We start from the raw sequence: 7,389 nt of genomic DNA, 5'->3' as shown, positions 1-7,389 counted from the left end.
ATAGTTACACTCTTTTGAGTTTCTGATTAGCCTTTCCAAAGGAGGTAAGTCAGATATGCATCTATCTCAGTGAGCAGAGGAGTGACTTTGAATAAATTGGGAGGCAGGTTTGCCCTAAGCAGTTTCCAGCTTGAGTTTTCCTTAGTAATGTTGGGGGCCCAAGATATTTTCTTTCACATTTCTCCCTTTTCCTTTTTATTATTTATTTATTTATTTATTTATTTATTTATTTATTTGAGACGGAGTCTCGCTCTGTCGCCCAGGCTGGAGTGCAGTGGCGCGATCTCGGCTCACTGCAAGCTCTGCCTCCCGGGTTCCCGCCATTCTCCCACCTCAGCCTCCGAGCAGCTGGGACTACAGGCGCCCACCACCGCGCCCGGCTAGTTTTTTGTATTTTTAGTAGAGACGGGGTTTCACCGTGTTAGCCAGGAGGGTCTCGATCTCCTGACCTCGTGATCCACCCGCCTCGGCCTCCCAAAGTGCTGGGATTACAGGCTTGAGCCACCGCGCCCGGCCCCTTTTCCTTTTTAAAAATCTTTTGGAGAAAGCGTTTTACAAGAAAATGAGTCCCTGGTCTCAGGTTTCATCTGATCTCTCATGGCTAGGACAGTTTATTCCTATCTGGGTAGTCCCAAAAGCTCATTTTTAGCAGGTTGTGAAGTCTCATGTCTTGTGAAGAGAAAATAGCAGGCGGGGAGAGAGAAAAAATAAAAGAACAATCCTGGAAAAATTGATATCGTCCACATTACTCTGAAGTCCATACATTAGTAGGCAGCTATGAAAGTGGCTTATGTATGTAAATAGATTGCTGTTATTTTCTTCTGAAGTTCAAGTTGTCTGGCTTCAGTTCACAGGGTCTTAAGAAAGCACAGCTTAGTGTTCAGTGACTCCAAATTAGGAAAATGGAAAAAAGAAGGAAAAAAATTGAAAGCATTATTTTGAAGACTTGTGGCCAAGGAAAATTGGAATTCAGTCTAAACTGTAGAGAATATTATAAATTGAAATAAAATTAGGCAACACTAGAATCTAACAACAGGTCTACTGAAGTTTTGAAACACAATTTTCTCTCTCCAGTTTTCCATTTTACTGAAGACAAATCATGGTAGGACTGTTTTTTTTATTATTATTATTATTATACTTGGCCTAATTATTTGTATACAGTGCAGGAAGAATAATTAGTTTTTACATAACGCTTTTAAATTGGCTTTGATGGAACTTTGTTCCATAGGAGGAATCTCAGATAAGACTTTTTAAAGCTGAGCCTAGCCATGGATTTGTGCCATAAAATATCTATGATTTGGGTGAATTTCCTCTCCTCTTGAGGTTCCAAGATAAACCTGGGATTCTGTACCTGTCAGAAAGTGACATTCTTTACTTACCACAGGTCAGACTCCCTGTACAGGGACTGTGTACACAAAATATGAGGACAGTTTTCCAAGGGCTTTATTGGCTCCATAAGTTCAGTTTGATTCCTTAAAGGAAAGCACACCATTCCAGTCAAAGCCTTGGTAAAAAAACCAGTTTCTCTAATTGTGGCCTATTGCAAAAGAAACAGATTCTTATTGCACTTATTCAAATAACTATAATGCCATAAATTAAGAATACTCACAGAATAGTTTCCAAATTCTGGAGAAATCAGGTAGAGACAAATATGCTCCAAATTTTGTTCACAGGAGTATACTTTACTCAATTGTTAAAAGCTGTAAATAGCTTAAAAGAAAAGTTTTAACTATGCAAAACAAACTTTCAGCAATGTTTTAAGCAAAAGGTCAAAAGATTACTTCAGTTTTCTATTGGTTCAGTTAATTCAGTTAACTCCTCTTCTGTTTGATAGTCATGAACATATCAGCTATCCATGAGAGTTCTGAAANTCCTCTTGAGGTTCCAAGATAAACCTGGGATTCTGTACCTGTCAGAAAGTGACATTCTTTACTTACCACAGGTCAGACTCCCTGTACAGGGACTGTGTACACAAAATATGAGGACAGTTTTTCCAAGGGCTTTATTGGCTCCATAAGTTCAGTTTGATTCCTTAAAGGAAAGCACACCATTCCAGTCAAAGCCTTGGTAAAAAAACCAGTTTCTCTAATTGTGGCCTATTGCAAAAGAAACAGATTCTTATTGCACTTATTCAAATAACTATAATGCCATAAATTAAGAATACTCACAGAATAGTTTCCAAATTCTGGAGAAATCAGGTAGAGACAAATATGCTCCAAATTTTGTTCACAGGAGTATACTTTACTCAATTGTTAAAAGCTGTAAATAGCTTAAAAGAAAAGTTTTAACTATGCAAAACAAACTTTCAGCAATGTTTTAAGCAAAAGGTCAAAAGATTACTTCAGTTTTCTATTGGTTCAGTTAATTCAGTTAACTCCTCTTCTGTTTGATAGTCATGAACATATCAGCTATCCATGAGAGTTCTGAAAGTTTTTTCCTTTATTCCAATGTCACAATTTCCAAAGTCATCAGAAAACTTGCATTTAAGTGCACCTGTTAGAGTCCTATAGCTGATTATAAACCGACCTTTTAAAGAAGATTTAAAACAAGACAAACCAAGACAATTGTCTGTGGATGAAAAAAACGTTTTAAGGCAGCCATAGTTAAAAGACACAATTGGTCAGGCACAGTGGCTCATGCCTGTGATCCCAGCACTTTGGGAGGGCAAGGTGGGCGGATCACCTGAGGTCAGGAGTCCGAGACCAGCCTCACCAACATAACCAAAGATAACAGTCCTTTCCCAAAACAAATCTTATTGTCTGTGAACCAGACTGTCTAAAGCCACAGGGTTAGATGTTATCGTAATCTTACTAAATTCAAGATGCAGCTATTTTCATTAAACCTTTATCAATGTCTTATTTATTAAAAATTACACAAGCGAAGATCATTCTGTTTTGGGCTGGGTTTACAGTTTTGTAACCCTTATGCCAAATTTTGACACCTTAGAGTATTTGGCAGGGATAAGTATGAAATTGCTTGATTAATACATGCAAACAAAAATGTATGCTGGGCAATTCTTAAGACATTTCTAATATTACTTTACCAATAATTTTAAAAGTACCTTGTTTATTAAAGATTTTACTTAAGTTACACAAGCTTGAAAAAGCATTTGATTAGTCTTTTTTTAGTACCTAATTTAAGCACTTTTTTTAAAGCTAGTTAGAGCTTTTCATATATTTTTAGTAGTGAAACATTCTGTACACAACATATAAATACACATAAAAACATATTAGGTATGCCGATGAAAGTATATTTTATAGATTTATAAAGACACCCCAACCCCCCTGCCTTTTCTTTCCTATCTTAGACTTTCAGATACTTAAAACCCTGTTTCACAACCCTAGCCAGCTGTCAACTAAATAGCCTTAAATTTGCACATTAAAGGAAACAACTCAGGTGAAAATTAAATAGCAAAATATACATCATAAAGTACAGAGAGGAAAAAGTCTGATGGGGCTAGAGGAAGACACATTTATTTTTCTTTGAGCCAAATTAAAGGTAAAATTAAACTACACTCTCTTAAAAACCCAAGAGTAGCGTCTGTTGCAATAACTCTTAGAAAATGAACAAACAAACAAATCAGGTGAAAACAGAATTCAGTCAAACGAGAAAAATAAAAAACGAAAAGACAACTTTGGCTCCAAAGAAAGACAAGGTCTTAGGAGAGAAAAACAAAAAAACCCCAAAACCATGAAGGTCTTTCAAATACAAACATGCACACATGCACACACTCATCTTGGACGTTAGTCTTAATTAAGCTGGCTTTTAACCATTGAGCTCCTTTAAAAAAATTTTTTTTTTAAATCTTACTACCATATTTCAGCTAGGACAAAATGCTGCTAAACTAACAATGATCACACAAATTACACAATTTCTGAGGGCTCTAAGTAGCAGAAATTAACACCAGCTGGTTGTTAAATGCTAACTATAGTCCTTTGAAAGGAATTTGCAAGACAGAATCCCAAACCAGCTTTTTACGTAGTGATGGGTCTCAGGTTGTAGGCTGCTCTGTACCATCCTAGAAGCAGAAAAAAACAAAACAAAACAAAACCCATCTCTGTTGGAAGCGAACTCAAACTCCATAAAGGAGTTACCTGCTTTCCATCATCATGGAAGCAGGAAAACTTGCCTTCCTGTTGGAAGAAAGTAAAACTCCAATAAAAGAGGAGTTGTACAGCAAAATAAACTTTAGATCTCTACCAAATTTTGGGAGATCAGAGATTCTCTGGAAAGCTCAGACCTCAGCAAATTTTCCTATTGGTTTGAGCCATAAAGTTAGCTCATGCTGGTACAAAGCACCGATAGATATGTCAAAGGTCAGGGGCATCTTCACTCAGAATCCCCCCGTGGTTACCAAAATGTGAGCCCAGAAAATCTGAGACAGGTCTCAGTTAATTTAGAAAGCTTATTTTGCCAAAGTTGAGGATGTGCCATGACAGCCTCAGGAAGTCCTGGTGACACGTGCCGACAGTGGTCAGGGCAAAGGTTGGTTTCATACATTTGGGGAGACATGAGACATCAATCAATGTAGGTAAGAAATACATTGGTTCAGTCTGGAAAGGCAGGACAACTTGAACTAAAGGCAGGAAGCAGGGAGGGAGCTTCCAGGTCACAGATAGGTGATACACAAATAGTTACATTTTTCTGAGTTTCTGATTAGCCTTTCCAAAGGAGGTAAGTCAGATATGCATCTATCTCAGTGAGCAGAGGAGTGACTTTGAATAAATTGGGAGGCAGGTTTGCCCTAAGAAGTTTCCAGCTTGAGTTTTCCTCAGTAATTTTGGGGGCCCAAGATATTTTCCTTTTATACTTTATATCTTTCCTCCTTGTTCTAAGCTATTTTCCCCATTTGATCGTCTAGCCCACTGATTTGGGTCTCAACAGTGATCATCTCCCTTCACTGATGTAAGGAATTTTAAGTTGGAAAATCTTTTATTTCTTTTTTTTTCCTTTAGATATTAATATATTGTTTTTTCCTTTGTTGACTCAGTCGGGCTCAGGATTTGTTGTGGAGTATCCTGAGAAGCAGGAGTCATAGTAACAGAGGAGACCACCCTTCATATTGTCTTATGCCTAATTTCTGCCTCCAAAGAAAAAAGAAGTAAAAACTAAAAGGCAGAAATGAAATCCACAGGCAGACAGCCCGGCACCACGCCCTGGACCTAGTAGTTAAAAATCAACTCCTGACTTAACTGCTTGTGTTATCTACAGATTCCAGACATTGTATGGAAAAGCATCGTGAAAATCCCTGTACTGTTCTGTTCCCTTCTGATTCCCGGTGCATGTAGCCCCCAGTCACATACCCTCTGCTTGCTCAATAGATCATGACCTTCTCACTCAGAACCCCTTAGAGTTGTAAGCCCTTAAAAGTGACAGGAATTGCTCATTTGGGGAGCTTGGTTTTTTGAGATGTAAGTCTGCTGACGCTCCCAGCTGAATAAAGCCCTTTCCTTCCTCAACTTGGTGTCTGAGGGGTTTTGTCTGCTGCTCGTCCTACTACAATAGCTGTAATGGAAGGCAAAGTGGTCTCCTCTGTTTGAACTCATTGTGCGGAGATGAGCTTCAGTCTTCTACTGAAGCTGGGAGGAAGACACCCTGCTCCCTGCTCTTCGTAAATCCTCTCAGGGGTAGGGAGAACAAGAGCCACCATTCAGTTTGTCTTTTTAGAACCAGAAGTCACATATTCATGTGGGGGTGAAATCAACCTTTACCCTTAGGATCTGTAAGATCTCAGAGAGCCGTTTTCCCTGGATTTATTGGTTTGTTCTTGCCCTGATTTCCAATGATGGGGTATGTTGTAGGCTTTGGTGGGGGATCCTGGTACCCTTTCCTCTAGGACTCATTGAAAGCCCACAGCCTTATATTTATTCATAAATCCACCGGTCTTAGCTGTCTTTTGATTAAAGATTGGAGTCACTAGTTGGAGGGAAGGAAACTATGCTTAAATTGCTGTCTTCTTAGTGTTCAAGTTCTCAACTACTTACTAAGCCCTTAGAAGACAAGACTGCTTCTTGTGTCCTCTATGTTTAATTCTGTCACTTATACATCATTATCATAATAAAAAAGTAAGAGGAAAAGAAGATTAAAAAAAGGCAGAGTGAGAGGGGACAGAAAATAAGAGAAGAAGAAGAAAATGCAGGAAATCAAGATAACAGTACCAAAAATTTTCAGTGATGCTGCCGTCTTTTAAAGATTGGTTTTTAGTACCAAGGGATTTCCTTTAATCAGCATCTGCATCTAACACGACCTTCTAACCTTTCTAACAGCCTAGTTTTATTGGGTTGTGCACCTGTAGGGCTTGTATTTCTGGATCTGTTAGCATATGATTACTTCATCTTGTCTTGGTGCTCACTGTTACATAACAAAAGAGATTAAATGCTGGCTACCTGGGGCTAAAGGACATGTACAGAAAATCATCCCCATCAGGGTAACAGGCTCATTAATTTTATGTACAATGACCAAACATCAATCTTTGGTCATACTTTCTGTGTGTAGTATGTATGTGTGTAGTATGTGCTCATGGGACTGCATAAATGATTTGGTTTTATCTTAATGTAAATATTGATTTGACCCAGTTCAAGTTCCTTTCCTTAGTAGTACCTTGAAAAGATTATATTACCTGAGAATTCATAAAGATCACAAAGAATAAATAAAAGAGTGAATCTTCTCTTTGGGATGTTTATAATTAACACATATGCATACATTTATGTGGGAATTTACAATCATATGCATATATAACTTCACTGTGGTTCAGGTGTTAATCACCAACCTTCCTCGCTGGGGCAACCATGGTACTCTCAGCCAAGAATGGCTGGGAAGCACCCTGTCTTTCTTTCCTCCTCTGGGATACATCAACTACACTAGTCTGGCTGCTTCTTAGTGTTGAAGTTGAAAGCTTCACAAGGTTGAAAGTCAAGAATTCCATTTTCTCAACTTATCACAGCTTAATGTCCATTCCTTATATTATTGGATTTATGTTTCAATTACATAAAGCTGATTCTGTTGTTCTCTTTCTCTTCATGGTTGTTGCACAAACACTTAAAAGGTAGGAACTATTGGAAGTGTGACTCCTGTAAGGTTAGCCGAGAGAAAGGATGAGAGAGAGACTCAAGGTCAGGCAAGGAAGTTTATTAACCTGCCGGCTGCTCCACCACAGACAGAGGAGGCAGCCCCAAGCTTATTGAATGAGGGGTTTATATTGGGGAGGGGAGTTTGAGGGAGCTCTTTGGTACAGCCACATCCTGGGGTTGTTTGCTGGTTAATTTTGCCACATATCACCTTGTGACGTTTATTACAGGAGTGTGTACGTAGTTTATGCTTCCCACAACTTCCCCCTGTGCGGTCCAGATGGTTTGTAATTGGGGTTTGCTTATTGCAGCAAGGTCTGAT

Source organism: Rhinopithecus bieti, unplaced genomic scaffold (genome assembly GCF_001698545.2).
Source record: "Rhinopithecus bieti isolate Rb0 unplaced genomic scaffold, ASM169854v2 scaffold_759, whole genome shotgun sequence".
Lineage (NCBI taxonomy): Eukaryota > Metazoa > Chordata > Mammalia > Primates > Cercopithecidae > Rhinopithecus > Rhinopithecus bieti.
Note: the sequence above shows the minus strand (reverse complement) of the source record.